The 19,981-nt window shown below is 39.4% G+C and overlaps 12 non-coding genes across 12 annotated transcripts; all 12 read right to left on the reverse strand.

The window, feature by feature from the left end:
• Positions 1-204: 204 nt before the first annotated feature.
• On the reverse strand, positions 205-277 carry TRNAM-CAU (transfer RNA methionine (anticodon CAU)). The gene has a single exon. It is a non-coding gene; the product is annotated as a tRNA-Met (tRNA).
• A 489-nt stretch (positions 278-766) lies between these two features.
• Positions 767-839, reverse strand: TRNAM-CAU (transfer RNA methionine (anticodon CAU)). Its single transcript has one exon. It is a non-coding gene; the product is annotated as a tRNA-Met (tRNA).
• A 488-nt stretch (positions 840-1,327) lies between these two features.
• Positions 1,328-1,400, reverse strand: TRNAM-CAU (transfer RNA methionine (anticodon CAU)). The gene has a single exon. It is a non-coding gene; the product is annotated as a tRNA-Met (tRNA).
• A 1,500-nt stretch (positions 1,401-2,900) lies between these two features.
• Positions 2,901-2,973, reverse strand: TRNAM-CAU (transfer RNA methionine (anticodon CAU)). The gene has a single exon. It is a non-coding gene; the product is annotated as a tRNA-Met (tRNA).
• A 1,951-nt stretch (positions 2,974-4,924) lies between these two features.
• On the reverse strand, positions 4,925-4,997 carry TRNAM-CAU (transfer RNA methionine (anticodon CAU)). The gene has a single exon. It is a non-coding gene; the product is annotated as a tRNA-Met (tRNA).
• Positions 4,998-7,510: 2,513 nt separating this feature from the next.
• TRNAM-CAU (transfer RNA methionine (anticodon CAU)) lies at positions 7,511-7,583 on the reverse strand. Its single transcript has one exon. It is a non-coding gene; the product is annotated as a tRNA-Met (tRNA).
• Positions 7,584-8,972: 1,389 nt separating this feature from the next.
• On the reverse strand, positions 8,973-9,045 carry TRNAM-CAU (transfer RNA methionine (anticodon CAU)). The gene has a single exon. It is a non-coding gene; the product is annotated as a tRNA-Met (tRNA).
• A 489-nt stretch (positions 9,046-9,534) lies between these two features.
• Positions 9,535-9,607, reverse strand: TRNAM-CAU (transfer RNA methionine (anticodon CAU)). The gene has a single exon. It is a non-coding gene; the product is annotated as a tRNA-Met (tRNA).
• Positions 9,608-10,656: 1,049 nt separating this feature from the next.
• Positions 10,657-10,729, reverse strand: TRNAM-CAU (transfer RNA methionine (anticodon CAU)). Its single transcript has one exon. It is a non-coding gene; the product is annotated as a tRNA-Met (tRNA).
• A 3,525-nt stretch (positions 10,730-14,254) lies between these two features.
• On the reverse strand, positions 14,255-14,327 carry TRNAM-CAU (transfer RNA methionine (anticodon CAU)). Its single transcript has one exon. It is a non-coding gene; the product is annotated as a tRNA-Met (tRNA).
• A 4,086-nt stretch (positions 14,328-18,413) lies between these two features.
• TRNAI-UAU (transfer RNA isoleucine (anticodon UAU)) lies at positions 18,414-18,486 on the reverse strand. Its single transcript has one exon. It is a non-coding gene; the product is annotated as a tRNA-Ile (tRNA).
• Positions 18,487-19,425: 939 nt separating this feature from the next.
• TRNAM-CAU (transfer RNA methionine (anticodon CAU)) lies at positions 19,426-19,498 on the reverse strand. The gene has a single exon. It is a non-coding gene; the product is annotated as a tRNA-Met (tRNA).
• Between the last annotated feature and the right edge of the window lie 483 nt (positions 19,499-19,981).

Raw genomic sequence — 19,981 nt, forward strand, 5'->3', positions numbered from 1 at the left:
AATGGGTTGCAGAGTGGCAAAAATTCATACTGGAGTAACAAGGAATATTCTTCACACAAAGTGTCCCATCCTCTAACTTGTCTAGATATGATTTCATGAAATTTTGCCAATATATGGTCCTGTCCTGAAGGGATTGTTGCGCAAGGAAACTGTTTGATTGGTGTGAACACATGCTGGATTTCTCTATTCCATACAAAATATACATGCCCTGTGTGAGGATCGAACTCACGACCTTCAGATTATGAGACTGACGCGCTACCTACTGCGCTAACAAGGCAACTTACGCCATGGGTTTTTATAGTCTTCTGGGATACATGAATATAGTGAACGTTTGTTCTAAAATAAAATGAAATGGGTGTATATTCCAAACAAGCTTTATAGCCTTCTCACACATTTGGGGCACCTATTCTAGTGCAGTTAATTAGTGTCATACTACTTGTTACAAACAAAAAAAATAGACAGCAGAATAGACACAGGGACTTAGAAATCAGGAGGCTGAAATTATCCAAAGGCGATCCCCAAGACACATTTTGATGCTGAGCTTCTCTTTCATCCCAATTAGAATGGGTTGCAGAGTGGCAAAAATTCATACTTGCGAAACAAGGAATATTCTTCAAACAAAGTGTCCCATCCTCTAACTTGTCTAGATATGATTTCATGAAATTTTGCCAATATATGGTCCTGTCCTGAAGGGATTGTTGCTCAAGGAAACTGTTTGATTGGTGTGAACACATGCTGGATTTCTCTATTCCTTACAAAATATACATGCCCTGTGTGAGGATCGAACTCACGACCTTCAGATTATGAGACTGACGCGCTACCTACTGCGCTAACAAGGCAACTTACGCCATGGGTTTTTATAGTCTTCTGGGCTACATGAATATAGTGAACGTTTGTGCTAAAATAAAATGAAATGGGTGTATATTCCAAACAAGCTTTATAGCCTTCTCACACATTTGGGGCACCTATTCTAGTGCAGTTAATTAGTGTCATACTACTTGTTACAAACAAAAAAATAGACAGCAGAATAGACACAGGGACTTAGAAATCAGGAGGCTGAAATTATCCAAAGGCGATCCCCAAGACACATTTTGATGCTGAGCTTCTCTTTCATCCCAATTAGAATGGGTTGCAGAGTGGCAAAAATTCATACTTGCGAAACAAGGAATATTCTTCAAACAAAGTGTCCCATCCTCTAACTTGTCTAGATATGATTTCATGGAATTTTGCCAATGTATGGTCCTGTCCTGAAGGGATTGTTGCTCAAGGAAACTGTTTGATTGGTGTGAACACATGCTGGATTTCTCTATTTCTTACAAAATATACATGCCCTGTGTGAGGATCGAACTCACGACCTTCAGATTATGAGACTGACGCGCTACCTACTGCGCTAACAAGGCAACTTGCGCCATATATTTTTATAGTCTTCAGGGATACATGCATATAGTGAACGTTTGTTCTAAAATAAAATGAAATGGGTGTATATTCCAAAGGAGGAGGTGGAGGCTGAAATTATCGAAAGGCGATCCCCAAGACACATTTTGATGCTGAGCTTCTCTTTCATCCCAATTAGAATGGTTTGCAGAGTGGCAAAAATTCATACTGGAGTAACAATGAATATTCTTCACACAAAGTGTCCCATCCTCTAACTTGTCTAGATATGATTTCATGAAATTTTGCCAATATATGGTCCTGTCCTGAAGGGATTGTTGCGCAAGGAAACTGTTTGATTGGTGTGAACACATGCTGGATTTCTCTATTCCATACAAAATATACATGCCCTGTGTGAGGATCGAACTTACGACCTTCAGATTATGAGACTGACGCGCTACCTACTGCGCTAACAAGGCAACTTACGCCATGGGTTTTTATAGTCTTCTGGGATACATGAATATAGTGAACGTTTGTTCTAAAATAAAATGAAATGGGTGTATATTCCAAACAAGCTTTATAGCCTTCTCACACATTTGGGGCACCTATTCTAGTGCAGTTAATTAGTGTCATACTACTTGTTACAAACAAAAAAAATAGACAGCAGAATAGACACAGAGACTTAGAAATCAGGAGGCTGAAATTATCCAAAGGCGATCCCCAAGACACATTTTGATGCTGAGCTTCTCTTTCATCCCAATTAGAATGGGTTGCAGAGTGGCAAAAATTCATACTTGCGAAACAAGGAATATTCTTCAAACAAAGTGTCCCATCCTCTAACTTGTCTAGATATGATTTCATGAAATTTTGACAATATATGGTCCTGTCCTGAAGGGATTGTTGCTCAAGGAAACTGTTTGATTGGTATGAACACATGCTGGATTTCTCTATTCCTTACAAAATATACATGCCCTGTGTGAGGATCGAACTCACGACCTTCAGATTATGAGACTGACGCGCGACCTACTGCGCTAACAAGGCAACTTACGCCATGGGTTTTTATAGTCTTCTGGGATACATGAATATAGTGAACGTTTGTTCTAAAATAAAATGAAATGGGTGTATATTCCAAACAAGCTTTATAGCCTTCTCACACATTTGGGGCACCTATTCTAGTGCAGTTAATTAGTGTCATACTACTTGTTACAAACAAAAAAATAGACAGCAGAATAGACACAGGGACTTAGAAATCAGGAGGCTGAAATTATCCAAAGGTGATCCCCAAGACACATTTTGATGCTGAGCTTCTCTTTCATCCCAATTAGAATGGGTTGCAGAGTGGCAAAAATTCATACTTGCGAAACAAGGAATATTCTTCAAACAAAGTGTCCCATCCTCTAACTTGTCTAGATATGATTTCATGGAATTTTGCCAATGTATGGTCCTGTCCTGAAGGGATTGTTGCTCAAGGAAACTGTTTGATTGGTGTGAACACATGCTGGATTTCTCTATTTCTTACAAAATATACATGCCCTGTGTGAGGATCGAACTCACGACCTTCAGATTATGAGACTGACGCGCTACCTACTGCGCTAACAAGGCAACTTGCGCCATATATTTTTATAGTCTTCAGGGATACATGCATATAGTGAACGTTTGTTCTAAAATAAAATGAAATGGGTGTATATTCCAAAGGAGGAGGTGGAGGCTGAAATTATCGAAAGGCGATCCCCAAGACACATTTTGATGCTGAGCTTCTCTTTCATCCCAATTAGAATGTTTTGCAGAGTGGCAAAAATTCATACTGGAGTAACAATGAATATTCTTCACACAAAGTGTCCCATCCTCTAACTTGTCTAGATATGATTTCATGAAATTTTGCCAATATATGGTCCTGTCCTGAAGGGATTGTTGCGCAAGGAAACTGTTTGATTGGTGTGAACACATGCTGGATTTCTCTATTCCATACAAAATATACATGCCCTGTGTGAGGATCGAACTTACGACCTTCAGATTATGAGACTGACGCGCTACCTACTGCGCTAACAAGGCAACTTACGCCATGGGTTTTTATAGTCTTCTGGGATACATGAATATAGTGAACGTTTGTTCTAAAATAAAATGAAATGGGTGTATATTCCAAACAAGCTTTATAGCCTTCTCACACATTTGGGGCACCTATTCTAGTGCAGTTAATTAGTGTCATACTACTTGTTACAAACAAAAAAAATAGACAGCAGAATAGACACAGAGACTTAGAAATCAGGAGGCTGAAATTATCCAAAGGCGATCCCCAAGACACATTTTGATGCTGAGCTTCTCTTTCATCCCAATTAGAATGGGTTGCAGAGTTGCAAAAATTCATACTTGCGAAACAAGGAATATTCTTCAAACAAAGTGCCCCATCCTCTAACTTGTCTAGATATGATTTCATGGAATTTTGCCAATATATGGTTCTGTCCTGAAGGGATTGTTGCTCAAGGAAACTGTTTGATTGGTGTGAACACATGCTGGATTTCTCTATTTCTTACAAAATATACATGCCCTGTGTGAGGATCGAACTGACGACCTTCAGATTATGAGACTGACGCGCTACCTACTGCGCTAACAAGGCAACTTGCGCCATGGGTTTTTATAGTCTTCTGGGATACATGCATATAGTGAACGTTTGTTCTAAAATAAAATGAAATGGGTGTATATTCCAAACAAGCTTTATAGCCTTCTCACACATTTGGGGCACCTATTCTAGTGCAGTTAATTAGTGTCATACTACTTGTTACAAACAAAAAAAATAGACAGCAGAATAGACACAGGGACTTAGAAATCAGGAGGCTGAAATTATCCAAAGGCGATCCCCAAGACACATTTTGATGCTGAGCTTCTCTTTCATCCCAATTAGAATGGGTTGCAGAGTGGCAAAAATTCATACTTGCGAAACAAGGAATATTCTTCAAACAAAGTGTCCCATCCTCTAACTTGTCTAGATATGATTTCATGGAATTTTGCCAATGTATGGTCCTGTCCTGAAGGGATTTTTGCTCAAGGAAACTGTTTTATTGGTGTGAACACATGCTGGATTTCTCTATTTCTTACAAAATATACATTCCCTGTGTGAGGATTGAACTGACGACCTTCAGATTATGAGACTGACGCGCTACCTACTGCGCTAACAAGGCAACTTGCGCCATGGGTTTTTATAGTCTTCTGGGATACATGCATATAGTGAACGTTTGTTCTAAAATAAAATGAAATGGGTGTATATTCCAAAGGAGGAGGTGGAGGCTGAAATTATCGAAAGGCGATCCCCAAGACCCATTTTGATGCTGAGCTTCTCTTTCATCCCAATTAGAATGGGTTGCAGAGTGGCAAAAATTCATACTTGCGAAACAAGGAATATTCTTCAAACAAAGTGTCCCATCCTCTAACTTGTCTAGATATGATTTCATGAAATTTTGCCAATGCATGGTCCTGTCCTGAAGGGATTGTTGCTCAAGGAAACTGTTTGATTTGTGTGAACACATGCTGGATTTCTCTATTTCTTACAAAATATACATGCCCTGTGTGAGGATCGAACTCACGACCTTCAGATTATGAGACTGACGCGCTACCTACTGCGCTAACAAGGCAACTTGCGCCATGGGTTTTTATAGTCTTCTGGGATACATGAATATAGTGAACGTTTGTTCTAAAATAAAATGAAATGGGTGTATATTCCAAACAAGCTTTATAGCCTTCTCACACATTTGGGGCACCTATTCTAGTGCAGTTAATTAGTGTCATACTACTTGTTACAAACAAAAAAAATAGACAGCAGAATAGACACAGAGACTTAGAAATCAGGAGGCTGAAATTATCCAAAGGCGATCCCCAAGACACATTTTGATGCTGAGCTTCTCTTTCATCCCAATTAGAATGGGTTGCAGAGTGGCAAAAATTCATACTTGCGAAACAAGGAATATTCTTCAAACAAAGTGCCCCATCCTCTAACTTGTCTAGATATGATTTCATGGAATTTTGCCAATATATGGTTCTGTCCTGAAGGGATTGTTGCTCAAGGAAACTGTTTGATTGGTGTGAACACATGCTGGATTTCTCTATTTCTTACAAAATATACATGCCCTGTGTGAGGATCGAACTGACGACCTTCAGATTATGAGACTGACGCGCTACCTACTGCGCTAACAAGGCAACTTGCGCCATGGGTTTTTATAGTCTTCTGGGATACATGCATATAGTGAACGTTTGTTCTAAAATAAAATGAAATGGGTGTATATTCCAAACAAGCTTTATAGCCTTCTCACACATTTGGGGCACCTATTCTAGTGCAGTTAATTAGTGTCATACTACTTGTTACAAACAAAAAAAATAGACAGCAGAATAGACACAGGGACTTAGAAATCAGGAGGCTGAAATTATCCAAAGGCGATCCCCAAGACACATTTTGATGCTGAGCTTCTCTTTCATCCCAATTAGAATGGGTTGCAGAGTGGCAAAAATTCATACTTGCGAAACAAGGAATATTCTTCAAACAAAGTGTCCCATCCTCTAACTTGTCTAGATATGATTTCATGGAATTTTGCCAATGTATGGTCCTGTCCTGAAGGGATTGTTGCTCAAGGAAACTGTTTTATTGGTGTGAACACATGCTGGATTTCTCTATTTCTTACAAAATATACATTCCCTGTGTGAGGATTGAACTGACGACCTTCAGATTATGAGACTGACGCGCTACCTACTGCGCTAACAAGGCAACTTGCGCCATGGGTTTTTATAGTCTTCTGGGATACATGCATATAGTGAACGTTTGTTCTAAAATAAAATGAAATGGGTGTATATTCCAAAGGAGGAGGTGGAGGCTGAAATTATCGAAAGGCGATCCCCAAGACCCATTTTGATGCTGAGCTTCTCTTTCATCCCAATTAGAATGGGTTGCAGAGTGGCAAAAATTCATACTTGCGAAACAATTAATATTCTTCAAACAAAGTGTCCCATCCTCTAACTTGTCTAGATATGATTTCATGGAATTTTGCCAATGCATGGTCCTGTCCTGAAGGGATTGTTGCTCAAGGAAACTGTTTGATTGGTGTGAACACATGCTGGATTTCTCTATTTCTTACAAAATATACATGCCCTGTGTGAGGATCGAACTGACGACCTTCAGATTATGAGACTGACGCGCTACCTACTGCGCTAACAAGGCAACTTGCGCCATGGGTTTTTATAGTCTTCTGGGATACATGCATATAGTGAACGTTTGTTCTAAAATAAAATGAAATGGGTGTATATTCCAAACAAGCTTTATAGCCTTCTCACACATTTGGGGCACCTATTCTAGTGCAGTTAATTAGTGTCATACTACTTGTTACAAACAAAAAAAATAGACAGCAGAATAGACACAGGGACTTAGAAATCAGGAGGCTGAAATTATCCAAAGGCGATCCCCAAGACACATTTTGATGCTGAGCTTCTCTTTCATCCCAATTAGAATGGGTTGCAGAGTGGCAAAAATTCATACTTGCGAAACAAGGAATATTCTTCAAACAAAGTGTCCCATCCTCTAACTTGTCTAGATATGATTTCATGGAATTTTGCCAATGTATGGTCCTGTCCTGAAGGGATTGTTGCTCAAGGAAACTGTTTTATTGGTGTGAACACATGCTGGATTTCTCTATTTCTTACAAAATATACATTCCCTGTGTGAGGATTGAACTGACGACCTTCAGATTATGAGACTGACGCGCTACCTACTGCGCTAACAAGGCAACTTGCGCCATGGGTTTTTATAGTCTTCTGGGATACATGCATATAGTGAACGTTTGTTCTAAAATAAAATGAAATGGGTGTATATTCCAAAGGAGGAGGTGGAGGCTGAAATTATCGAAAGGCGATCCCCAAGACCCATTTTGATGCTGAGCTTCTCTTTCATCCCAATTAGAATGGGTTGCAGAGTGGCAAAAATTCATACTTGCGAAACAATTAATATTCTTCAAACAAAGTGTCCCATCCTCTAACTTGTCTAGATATGATTTCATGGAATTTTGCCAATGCATGGTCCTGTCCTGAAGGGATTGTTGCTCAAGGAAACTGTTTGATTGGTGTGAACACATGCTGGATTTCTCTATTTCTTACAAAATATACATGCCCTGTGTGAGGATCGAACTCACGACCTTCAGATTATGAGACTGACGCGCTACCTACTGCGCTAACAAGGCAACTTACGCCATGGGTTTTTATAGTCTTCTGGGATACATGAATATAGTGAACGTTTGTTCTAAAATAAAATGAAATGGGTGTATATTCCAAACAAGCTTTATAGCCTTCTCACACATTTGGGGCACCTATTCTAGTGCAGTTAATTAGTGTCATACTACTTGTTACAAACAAAAAAAATAGACAGCAGAATAGACACAGGGACTTAGAAATCAGGAGGCTGAAATTATCCAAAGGCGATCCCCAAGACACATTTTGATGCTGAGCTTCTCTTTCATCCCAATTAGAATGGATTGCAGAGTGGCAAAAATTCATACTTGCGAAACAAGGAATATTCTTCAAACAAAGTGTCCCATCCTCTAACTTGTCTAGATATGATTTCATGGAATTTTGCCAATGTATGGTCCTGTCCTGAAGGGATTGTTGCTCAAGGAAACTGTTTTATTGGTGTGAACACATGCTGGATTTCTCTATTTCTTACAAAATATACATTCCCTGTGTGAGGATTGAACTGACGACCTTCAGATTATGAGACTGACGCGCTACCTACTGCGCTAACAAGGCAACTTGCACCATGGGTTTTTATAGTCTTCTGGGATACATGCATATAGTGAACGTTTGTTCTAAAATAAAATGAAATGTGTGTATATTCCAAAGGAGGAGGTGGAGGCTGAAATTATCGAAAGGCGATCCCCAAGACCCATTTTGATGCTGAGCTTCTCTTTCATCCCAATTAGAATGGGTTGCAGAGTGGCAAAAATTCATACTTGCGAAACAAGGAATATTCTTCAAACAAAGTGTCCCATCCTCTAACTTGTCTAGATATGATTTCATGGAATTTTGCCAATGTATGGTCCTGTCCTGAAGGGATTGTTGCTCAAGGAAACTGTTTTATTGGTGTGAACACATGCTGGATTTCTATATTTCTTACAAAATATACATTCCCTGTGTGAGGATTGAACTGACGACCTTCAGATAATGAGACTGACGCGCTACCTACTGCGCTAACATGGCAGCTTGCACCATGGGTTTTTATAGTCTTCTGGGATACATGCATATAGTGAACGTTTGTTCTAAAATAAAATGAAATGGGTGTATATTCCAAAGGAGGAGGTGGAGGCTGAAATTATCGAAAGGCGATCCCCAAGACCCATTTTGATGCTGAGCTTCTCTTTCATCCCAATTAGAATGGGTTGCAGAGTGTCAAAAATTCATACTTGCGAAACAAGGAATATTCTTCAAACAAAGTGTCCCATCCTCTAACTTGTCTAGATATGATTTCATGGAATTTTGCCAATGCATGGTCCTGTCCTGAAGGGATTGTTGCTCAAGGAAACTGTTTGATTAGTGTGAACACATGCTGGATTTCTCTATTTCTTACAAAATATACATGCCCTGTGTGAGGATCGAACTCACGACCTTCAGATTATGAGACTGACGCGCTACCTACTGCGCTAACAAGGCAACTTGCGCCATGGGTTTTTATAGTCTTCTGGGATACATGAATATAGTGAACGTTTGTTCTAAAATAAAATGAAATGGGTGTATATTCCAAACAAGCTTTATAGCCTTCTCACACATTTGGGGCACCTATTCTAGTGCAGTTAATTAGTGTCATACTACTTGTTACAAACAAAAAAAATAGACAGCAGAATAGACACAGGGACTTAGAAATCAGGAGGCTGAAATTATCCAAAGGCGATCCCCAAGACACATTTTGATGCTGAGCTTCTCTTTCATCCCAATTAGAATGGGTTGCAGAGTGGCAAAAATTCATACTTGCGAAACAAGGAATATTCTTCAAACAAAGTGTCCCATCCTCTAACTTGTCTAGATATGATTTCATGAAATTTTGCCAATATATGGTCCTGTCCTGAAGGGATTGTTGCTCAAGGAAACTGTTTGATTGGTGTGAACACATGCTGGATTTCTCTATTCCTTACAAAATATACATGCCCTGTGTGAGGATCGAACTCACGACCTTCAGATTATGAGACTGACGCGCTACCTACTGCGCTAACAAGGCAACTTACGCCATGGGTTTTTATAGTCTTCTGGGCTACATGAATATAGTGAACGTTTGTGCTAAAATAAAATGAAATGGGTGTATATTCCAAACAAGCTTTATAGCCTTCTCACACATTTGGGGCACCTATTCTAGTGCAGTTAATTAGTGTCATACTACTTGTTACAAACAAAAAAATAGACAGCAGAATAGACACAGGGACTTAGAAATCAGGAGGCTGAAATTATCCAAAGGCGATCCCCAAGACACATTTTGATGCTGAGCTTCTCTTTCATCCCAATTAGAATGGGTTGCAGAGTGGCAAAAATTCATACTTGCGAAACAAGGAATATTCTTCAAACAAAGTGTCCCATCCTCTAACTTGTCTAGATATGATTTCATGAAATTTTGCCAATATATGGTCCTGTCCTGAAGGGATTGTTGCTCAAGAAAACTGTTTGATTGGTGTGAACACATGCTGGATTTCTCTATTCCTTACAAAATATACATGCCCTGTCTGAGGATCGAACTCACGACCTTCAGATTATGAGACTGACGCGCTACCTACTGCGCTAACAAGGCAACTTACACCATGGGTTTTTATAGTCTTCTGGGATACATGAATATAGTGAACGTTTGTGCTAAAATAAAATGAAATGGGTGTATATTCCAAACAAGCTTTATAGCCTTCTCACACATTTGGGGCACCTATTCTAGTGCAGTTAATTAGTGTCATACTACTTGTTACAAACAAAAAAATAGACAGCAGAATAGACACAGGGACTTAGAAATCAGGAGGCTGAAATTATCCAAAGGTGATCCCCAAGACACATTTTGATGCTGAGCTTCTCTTTCATCCCAATTAGAATGGGTTGCAGAGTGGCAAAAATTCATACTTGCGAAACAAGGAATATTCTTCAAACAAAGTGTCCCATCCTCTAACTTGTCTAGATATGATTTCATGGAATTTTGCCAATGTATGGTCCTGTCCTGAAGGGATTGTTGCTCAAGGAAACTGTTTGATTGGTGTGAACACATGCTGGATTTCTCTATTTCTTACAAAATATACATGCCCTGTGTGAGGATCGAACTCACGACCTTCAGATTATGAGACTGACGCGCTACCTACTGCGCTAACAAGGCAACTTGCGCCATATATTTTTATAGTCTTCAGGGATACATGCATATAGTGAACGTTTGTTCTAAAATAAAATGAAATGGGTGTATATTCCAAAGGAGGAGGTGGAGGCTGAAATTATCGAAAGGCGATCCCCAAGACACATTTTGATGCTGAGCTTCTCTTTCATCCCAATTAGAATGGTTTGCAGAGTGGCAAAAATTCATACTGGAGTAACAATGAATATTCTTCACACAAAGTGTCCCATCCTCTAACTTGTCTAGATATGATTTCATGAAATTTTGCCAATATATGGTCCTGTCCTGAAGGGATTGTTGCGCAAGGAAACTGTTTGATTGGTGTGAACACATGCTGGATTTCTCTATTCCATACAAAATATACATGCCCTGTGTGAGGATCGAACTCGCGACCTTCAGATTATGAGACTGACGCGCTACCTACTGCGCTAACAAGGCAACTTACGCCATGGATTTTTATAGTCTTCTGGGATACATGAATATAGTGAACGTTTGTTCTAAAATAAAATGAAATGGGTGTATATTCCAAACAAGCTTTATAGCCTTCTCACACATTTGGGGCACCTATTCTAGTGCAGTTAATTAGTGTCATACTACTTGTTACAAACAAAAAAAATAGACAGCAGAATAGACACAGGGACTTAGAAATCAGGAGGCTGAAATTATCCAAAGGCGATCCCCAAGACACATTTTGATGCTGAGCTTCTCTTTCATCCCAATTAGAATGGGTTGCAGAGTGGCAAAAATTCATACTTGCGAAACAAGGAATATTCTTCAAACAAAGTGCCCCATCCTCTAACTTGTCTAGATATGATTTCATGGAATTTTGCCAATATATGGTTCTGTCCTGAAGGGATTGTTGCTCAAGGAAACTGTTTGATTGGTGTGAACACATGCTGGATTTCTCTATTTCTTACAAAATATACATGCCCTGTGTGAGGATCGAACTGACGACCTTCAGATTATGAGACTGACGCGCTACCTACTGCGCTAACAAGGCAACTTGCGCCATGGGTTTTTATAGTCTTCTGGGATACATGCATATAGTGAACGTTTGTTCTAAAATAAAATGAAATGGGTGTATATTCCAAACAAGCTTTATAGCCTTCTCACACATTTGGGGCACCTATTCTAGTGCAGTTAATTTGTGTCATACTACTTGTTACAAACAAAAAAAATAGACAGCAGAATAGACACAGGGACTTAGAAATCAGGAGGCTGAAATTATCCAAAGGCGATCCCCAAGACACATTTTGATGCTGAGCTTCTCTTTCATCCCAATTAGAATGGGTTGCAGAGTGGCAAAAATTCATACTTGCGAAACAAGGAATATTCTTCAAACAAAGTGTCCCATCCTCTAACTTGTCTAGATATGATTTCATGGAATTTTGCCAATGTATGGTCCTGTCCTGAAGGGATTGTTGCTCAAGGAAACTGTTTTATTGGTGTGAACACATGCTGGATTTATCTATTTCTTACAAAATATACATTCCCTGTGTGAGGATTGAACTGACGACCTTCAGATTATGAGACTGACGCGCTACCTACTGCGCTAACAAGGCAACTTGCGCCATGGGTTTTTATAGTCTTCTGGGATACATGCATATAGTGAACGTTTGTTCTAAAATAAAATGAAATGGGTGTATATTCCAAACAAGCTTTATAGCCTTCTCACACATTTGGGGCACCTATTCTAGTGCAATTAATTAGTGTCATACTACTTGTTACAAACAAAAAAAATAGACAGCAGAATAGACACAGGGACTTAGAAATCAGGAGGCTGAAATTATCCAAAGGCGATCCCCAAGACACATTTTGATGCTGAGCTTCTCTTTCATCCCAATTAGAATGGGTTGCAGAGTGGCAAAAATTCATACTTGCGAAACAAGGAATATTCTTCAAACAAAGTGTCCCATCCTCTAACTTGTCTAGATATGATTTCATGGAATTTTGCCAATGTATGGTCCTGTCCTGAAGGGATTGTTGCTCAAGGAAACTGTTTTATTGGTGTGAACACATGCTGGATTTCTCTATTTCTTACAAAATATACATTCCCTGTGTGAGGATTGAACTGACGACCTTCAGATTATGAGACTGACGCGCTACCTACTGCGCTAACAAGGCAATTTGCACCATGGGTTTTTATAGTCTTCTGGGATACATGCATATAGTGAACGTTTGTTCTAAAATAAAATGAAATGGGTGTATATTCCAAAGGAGGAGGTGGAGGCTGAAATTATCGAAAGGCGATCCCCAAGACCCATTTTGATGCTGAGCTTCTCTTTCATCCCAATTAGAATGGGTTGCAGAGTGGCAAAAATTCATACTTGCGAAACAAGGAATATTCTTCAAACAAAGTGTCCCATCCTCTAACTTGTCTAGATATGATTTCATGGAATTTTGCCAATGTATGGTCCTGTCCTGAAGGGATTGTTGCTCAAGGAAACTGTTTTATTGGTGTGAACACATGCTGGATTTCAATATTTCTTACAAAATATACATTCTCTGTGTGAGGATTGAACTGACGACCTTCAGATTATGAGACTGACGCGCTACCTACTGCGCTAACAAGGCAACTTGCACCATGGGTTTTTATAGTCTTCTGGGATACATGCATATAGTGAACGTTTGTTCTAAAATAAAATGAAATGGGTGTATATTCCAAAGGAGGAGGTGGAGGCTGAAATTATCGAAAGGCGATCCCCAAGACCCATTTTGATGCTGAGCTTCTCTTTCATCCCAATTAGAATGGGTTGCAGAGTGGCAAAAATTCATACTTGCGAAACAAGGAATATTCTTCAAACAAAGTGTCCCATCCTCTAACTTGTCTAGATATGATTTCATGGAATTTTGCCAATGCATGGTCCTGTCCTGAAGGGATTGTTGCTCAAGGAAACTGTTTGATTGGTGTGAACACATGCTGGATTTCTCTATTTCTTACAAAATATACATGCCCTGTGTGAGGATCGAACTGACGACCTTCAGATTATGAGACTGACGCGCTACCTACTGCGCTAACAAGGCAACTTGCGCCATGGGTTGTTATAGTCTTCTGGGATACCTGCATATAGTGAACGTTTGTTCTAAAATAAAATGAAATGGGTGTATATTCCAAACAAGCTTTATAGCCTTCTCACACATTTGGGGCACCTATTCTAGTGCAGTTAATTAGTGTCATACTACTTGTTACAAACAAAAAAAATAGACAGCAGAATAGACACAGGGACTTAGAAATCAGGAGGCTGAAATTATCCAAAGGCGATCCCCAAGACACATTTTGATGCTGAGCTTCTCTTTCATCCCAATTAGAATGGGTTGCAGAGTGGCAAAAATTCATACTTGCGAAACAAGGAATATTCTTCAAACAAAGTGTCCCATCCTCTAACTTGTCTAGATATGATTTCATGAAATTTTGCCAATATATGGTCCTGTCCTGAAGGGATTGTTGCTCAAGGAAACTGTTTGATTGGTGTGAACACATGCTGGATTTCTCTATTCCTTACAAAATATACATGCCCTGTGTGAGGATCGAACTCACGACCTTCAGATTATGAGACTGACGCGCTACCTACTGCGCTAACAAGGCAACTTACGCCGTGGGTTTTTATAGTCTTCTGGGATACATGAATATAGTGAACGTTTGTGCTAAAATAAAATGAAATGGGTGTATATTCCAAACAAGCTTTATAGCCTTCTCACACATTTGGGGCACCTATTCTAGTGCAGTTAATTAGTGTCATACTACTTGTTACAAACAAAAAAATAGACAGCAGAATAGACACAGGGACTTAGAAATCAGGAGGCTGAAATTATCCAAAGGTGATCCCCAAGACACATTTTGATGCTGAGCTTCTCTTTCATCCCAATTAGAATGGGTTGCAGAGTGGCAAAAATTCATACTTGCGAAACAAGGAATATTCTTCAAACAAAGTGTCCCATCCTCTAACTTGTCTAGATATGATTTCATGGAATTTTGCCAATGTATGGTCCTGTCCTGAAGGGATTGTTGCTCAAGGAAACTGTTTGATTGGTGTGAACACATGCTGGATTTCTCTATTTCTTACAAAATATACATGCCCTGTGTGAGGATCGAACTCACCACCTTCAGATTATGAGACTGACGCGCTACCTACTGCGCTAACAAGGCAACTTGCGCCATATATTTTTATAGTCTTCAGGGATACATGCATATAGTGAACGTTTGTTCTAAAATAAAATGAAATGGGTGTATATTCCAAAGGAGGAGGTGGAGGCTGAAATTATCGAAAGGCGATCCCCAAGACACATTTTGATGCTGAGCTTCTCTTTCATCCCAATTAGAATGGTTTGCAGAGTGGCAAAAATTCTTACTGGAGTAACAATGAATATTCTTCACACAAAGTGTCCCATCCTCTAACTTGTCTAGATATGATTTCATGAAATTTTGCCAATATATGGTCCTGTCCTGAAGGGATTGTTGCGCAAGGAAACTGTTTGATTGGTGTGAACACATGCTGGATTTCTCTATTCCATACAAAATATACATGCCCTGTGTGAGGATCGAACTCGCGACCTTCAGATTATGAGACTGACGCGCTACCTACTGCGCTAACAAGGCAACTTACGACATGGATTTTTATAGTCTTCTGGGATACATGAATATAGTGAACGTTTGTTCTAAAATAAAATGAAATGGGTGTATATTCCAAACAAGCTTTATAGCCTTCTCACACATTTGGGGCACCTATTCTAGTGCAGTTAATTAGTGTCATACTACTTGTTACAAACAAAAAAAATAGACAGCAGAATAGACACAGGGACTTAGAAATCAGGAGGCTGAAATTATCCAAAGGCGATCCCCAAGACACATTTTGATGCTGAGCTTCTCTTTCATCCCAATTAGAATGGGTTGCAGAGTGGCAAAAATTCATACTTGCGAAACAAGGAATATTCTTCAAACAAAGTGCCCCATCCTCTAACTTGTCTAGATATGATTTCATGGAATTTTGCCAATATATGGTTCTGTCCTGAAGGGATTGTTGCTCAAGGAAACTGTTTGATTGGTGTGAACACATGCTGGATTTCTCTATTTCTTACAAAATATACATGCCCTGTGTGAGGATCGAACTGACGACCTTCAGATTATGAGACTGACGCGCTACCTACTGCGCTAACAAGGCAACTTGCGCCATGGGTTTTTATAGTCTTCTGGGATACATGCATATAGTGAACGTTTGTTCTAAAATAAAATGAAATGGGTGTATATTCCAAACAAGCTTTATAGCCTTCTCACACATTTGGGGCACCTATTCTAGTGCAGTTAATTTGTGTCATACTACTTGTTACAAACAAAAAAAATAGACAGCAGAATAGACACAGGGACTTAGAAATCAGGAGGCTGAAATTATCCAAAGGCGATCCCCAAGACACATTTTGATGCTGAGCTTCTCTTTCATCCCAATTAGAATGGGTTGCAGAGTGGCAAAAATTCATACTTGCGAAACAAGGAATATTCTTCAAACAAAGTGTCCCATCCTCTAACTTGTCTAGATATGATTTCATGGAATTTTGCCAATGTATGGTCCTGTCCTGAAGGGATTGTTGCTCAAGGAAACTGTTTTATTGGTGTGAACACATGCTGGATTTCTCTATTTCTTACAAAATATACATTCCCTGTGTGAGGATTGAACTGACGACCTTCAGATTATGAGACTGACGCGCTACCTACTGCGCTAACAAGGCAACTTGCGCCATGGGTTTTTATAGTCTTCTGGGATACATGCATATAGTGAACGTTTGTTCTAAAATAAAATGAAATGGGTGTATATTCCAAACAAGCTTTATAGCCTTCTCACACATTTGGGGCACCTATTCTAGTGCAATTAATTAGTGTCATACTACTTGTTACAAACAAAAAAAATAGACAGCAGAATAGACACAGGGACTTAGAAATCAGGAGGCTGAAATTATCCAAAGGCGATCCCCAAGACACATTTTGATGCTGAGCTTCTCTTTCATCCCAATTAGAATGGGTTGCAGAGTGGCAAAAATTCATACTTGCGAAACAAGGAATATTCTTCAAACAAAGTGTCCCATCCTCTAACTTGTCTAGATATGATTTCATGGAATTTTGCCAATGTATGGTCCTGTCCTGAAGGGATTGTTGCTCAAGGAAACTGTTTTATTGGTGTGAACACATGCTGGATTTCTCTATTTCTTACAAAATATACATTCCCTGTGTGAGGATTGAACTGACGACCTTCAGATTATGAGACTGACGCGCTACCTACTGCGCTAACAAGGCAACTTGCACCATGGGTTTTTATAGTCTTCTGGGATACATGCATATAGTGAACGTTTGTTCTAAAATAAAATGAAATGGGTGTATATTCCAAAGGAGGAGGTGGAGGCTGAAATTATCGAAAGGCGATCCCCAAGACCCATTTTGATGCTGAGCTTCTCTTTCATCCCAATTAGAATAGGTTGCAGAGTGGCAAAAATTCATACTTGCGAAACAAGGAATATTCTTCAAACAAAGTGTCCCATCCTCTAACTTGTCTAGATATGATTTCATGGAATTTTGCCAATGTATGGTCCTGTCCTGAAGGGATTGTTGCTCAAGGAAACTGTTTTATTGGTGTGAACACATGCTGGATTTCAATATTTCTTACAAAATATACATTCCCTGTGTGAGGATTGAACTGACGACCTTCAGATTATGAGACTGACGCGCTACCTACTGCGCTAACAAGGCAACTTGCACCATGGGTTTTTATAGTCTTCTGGGATACATGCATATAGTGAACGTTTGTTCTAAAATAAAATGAAATGGGTGTATATTCCAAAGGAGGAGGTGGAGGCTGAAATTATCGAAAGGCGATCCCCAAGACCCATTTTGATGCTGAGCTTCTCTTTCATCCCAATTAGAATGGGTTGCAGAGTGGCAAAAATTCATACTTGCGAAACAAGGAATATTCTTCAAACAAAGTGTCCCATCCTCTAACTTGTCTAGATATGATTTCATGGAATTTTGCCAATGCATGGTCCTGTCCTGAAGGGATTGTTGCTCAAGGAAACTGTTTGATTGGTGTGAACACATGCTGGATTTCTCTATTTCTTACAAAATATACATGCCCTGTGTGAGGATCGAACTCACGACCTTCAGATTATGAGACTGACGCCCTACCTACTGCGCTAACAAGGCAACTTGCGCCATGGGTTTTTATAGTCTTCTGGGATACATGAATATAGTGAACGTTTGTTCTAAAATAAAATGAAATGGGTGTATATTCCAAACAAGCTTTATAGCCTTCTCACACATTTGGGGCACCTATTCTAGTGCAGTTAATTAGTGTCATACTACTTGTTACAAACAAAAAAAATAGACAGCAGAATAGACACAGGGACTTAGAAATCAGGAGGCTGAAATTATCCAAAAGCGATCCCCAAGACACATTTTGATGCTGAGCTTCTCTTTCATCCCAATTAGAATGGGTTGCAGAGTGGCAAAAATTCATACTTGCGAAACAAGGAATATTCTTCAAACAAAGTGTCCCATCCTCTAACTTGTCTAGATATGATTTCATGAAATTTTGCCAATATATGGTCCTGTCCTGAAGGGATTGTTGCGCAAGGAAACTGTTTGATTGGTGTGAACACATGCTGGATTTCTCTATTCCATACAAAATATACATGCCCTGTGTGAGGATCGAACTCACGACCTTCAGATTATAAGACTGACGCGCTACCTACTGCGCTAACAAGGCAACTTACGCCATGTGTTCTTATAGTCTTCTGTGATACATGAATATAGTGAACGTTTGTTCTAAAATAAAATGAAATGGGTGTATATTCCAAACAAGCTTTATAGCCTTCTCACACATTTGGGGCACATATTCTAGTGCAGTTAATTAGTGTCATACTACTTGTTACAAACAAAAAAAATAGACAGCAGAATAGACACAGGGACTTAGAAATCAGGAGGCTGAAATTATCCAAAGGCGATCCCCAAGACACATTTTGATGCTGAGCTTCTCTTTCATCCCAATTAGAATGGGTTGCAGAGTGGCAAAAATTCATACTTGCGAAACAAGGAATATTCTTCAAACAAAGTGCCCCATCCTCTAACTTGTCTAGATATGATTTCATGGAATTTTGCCAATATATGGTTCTGTCCTGAAGGGATTGTTGCTCAAGGAAACTGTTTGATTGGTGTGAACACATGCTGGATTTCTCTATTTCTTACAAAATATACATGCCCTGTGTGAGGATCGAACTGACGACCTTCAGATTATGAGACTGACGCGCTACCTACTGCGCTAACAAGGCAACTTGCACCATGGGTTTTTATAGTCTTCTGGGATACATGCATATAGTGAACGTTTGTTCTAAAATAAAATGAAATGGGTGTATATTCCAAAGGAGGAGGTGGAGGCTGAAATTATCGAAAGGCGATCCCCAAGACCCATTTTGATGCTGAGCTTCTCTTTCATCCCAATTAGAATGGGTTGCAGAGTGGCAAAAATTCATACTTGCGAAACAAGGAATATTCTTCAAACAAAGTGTCCCATCCTCTAACTTGTCTAGATATGATTTCATGGAATTTTGCCAATGCATGGTCCTGTCCTGAAGGGATTGTTGCTCAAGGAAACTGTTTGATTGGTGTGAACACATGCTGGATTTCTCTATTTCTTACAAAATATACATGCCCTGTGTGAGGATCGAACTCACGACCTTCAGATTATGAGACTGACGCGCTACCTACTGCGCTAACAAGGCAACTTGCGCCATGGGTTTTTATAGTCTTCTGGGATACATGAATATAGTGAACGTTTGTTCTAAAATAAAATGAAATGGGTGTATATTCCAAACAAGCTTTATAGCCTTCTCACACATTTGGGGCACCTATTCTAGTGCAGTTAATTAGTGTCATACTACTTGTTACAAACAAAAAAAATAGACAGCAGAATAGACACAGGGACTTAGAAATCAGGAGGCTGAAATTATCCAAAGGCGATCCCCAAGACACATTTTGATGCTGAGCTTCTCTTTCATCCCAATTAGAATGGGTTGCAGAGTGGCAAAAATTCATACTTGCGAAACAATGAATATTCTTCAAACAAAGTGCCCCATCCTCTAACTTGTCTAGATATGATTTCATGGAATTTTGCCAATATATGGTCCTGTCCTGAAGGGATTGTTGCTCAAGGAAACTGTTTGATTGGTGTGAACACATGCTGGATTTCTCTATTTCTTACAAAA

The sequence above is a fragment of the Pelobates fuscus genome, chromosome 3 (assembly GCF_036172605.1).
Source record: "Pelobates fuscus isolate aPelFus1 chromosome 3, aPelFus1.pri, whole genome shotgun sequence".
Lineage (NCBI taxonomy): Eukaryota > Metazoa > Chordata > Amphibia > Anura > Pelobatidae > Pelobates > Pelobates fuscus.